The sequence below is a fragment of the Palaemon carinicauda genome, chromosome 21, assembly GCF_036898095.1.
Source record: "Palaemon carinicauda isolate YSFRI2023 chromosome 21, ASM3689809v2, whole genome shotgun sequence".
In the NCBI taxonomy this organism is placed as follows: domain Eukaryota; kingdom Metazoa; phylum Arthropoda; class Malacostraca; order Decapoda; family Palaemonidae; genus Palaemon; species Palaemon carinicauda.
In genome coordinates this window covers 64,646,476-64,647,880 of record NC_090745.1, presented here as the reverse complement: position 1 = coordinate 64,647,880, position 1,405 = coordinate 64,646,476, and the positions used below count along the sequence as shown (strand labels likewise).

Below are 1,405 nucleotides of genomic sequence, written 5' to 3'. Positions count from 1 at the left end.
AACAAAATATATTATTCATTGCTTCCATTTTCCCTAACTGGACACAATGAACTGCTTTCTCAGCCCTTTTCATACAGATTTATAAAAAGAATATTTGTGATATCAAAGATTAGTGGCAGTTTTATGATTTTGGTAAAATTATCCTCTATGTACATAGGGATCCATACTTTAAGTACCCTAAAGTACATAGAGGAAACAACAGAAGGCTTTATATTTATAGAGAGGCACAAATAAAATTCTATAAATAATAAGTTACAAACAAAATGAAATGCAGTTTTTTGAGAAGAATAATTTTTAAGGTGTAGAAAATGAATGGTTGGAGTGGTTTATTTTGGTGGCAGATGTACTCCGTGGGCCAATTTTGATGACCACTGAATGAGCTGCCGACAATAAATAACAACAGCTTCATGGTCATTTTTTCTGGCCAGGAAAGAATATGTATTGTACTCAGTTTAGGGGCAATAATTTTTTTCTGGTATTGTGCAATACAACCTGAAGAGCAATGTCAACTTTTTTATCATCTCCTCTTGTCATTCATTGCCAGCATTGGCAAGCTGCTTAGTGATGGGGTGATTGAGCTACTCACTGTAACTGGTGTATATGCCAGTGCCACTGCTTAACAAATACTTCAAGGCAAACAGCTAGCAAGGGCGGTCTGCAGGATAAAACTGATCTTAGAAGCCATGTCCCAAATGTTCCTATCTTCAGGAGAGGCCCTGGCCAAAAAAAAAAAAATCAAGTGCCATGGATGGATGCTGACACAGAAAGAGGCTCAAAATACCTGCATCAATCCTTTAGGGCATAGCTTTGTGCAGTGGCAGTATCGTAACCAAAGAGGGCTAACCGAGGTGCGATTATTGCTAGTTGAAAACTTTCTCTTTAGGGCAAAATACACACTCATTCGTCAAGATGCATTATGGAACACATAGATGTGTCCCATGTGGCAGGTATCCTACACAGGGTCAAGGCAACTTTCACTTTCTGGGACACCTTCATGGATGAAGCACATATCATTATCATACTATTGAGTGCTAAGCAGGATCCAACTTTGATCTTCATCTGAATGCTGTTTGTAAGACAGTACCATACTACATTTTAGGAGGAAGGAACAGCTATGCCTAATATACATACATCAGTGTATGTTCCTGAGAGGAAGCAACTCAAATTAGTTCACCCAGCAGCTTACAAACACCTAGATAAAGGGGCTTTGTGGTGCACAGATCATCTGAGCTGCTATCCAACAGTGTTTCACCAGACCAGGCACTGGACCAGATGGTGAACCAAGATGCTGAGACTCAAGGAGGAATTATTGTCTTTACGTTATGTAAAGCAGCACTCCTAAAGTGGCTTCTTAATAGGCACATCACAGATTCTGAGGCAGTGAAAGAGAAGTGTATAGCAAGAG

The 1,405-nt window shown here is 39.4% G+C and overlaps 1 pseudogene; it reads left to right on the top strand.

Moving 5' to 3' along the window:
• Positions 1 to 803: 803 nt before the first annotated feature.
• LOC137615556 (U4 spliceosomal RNA) lies at positions 804 to 935 on the top strand (annotated as a pseudogene).
• The last annotated feature ends 470 nt before the right edge of the window (positions 936 to 1,405 follow it).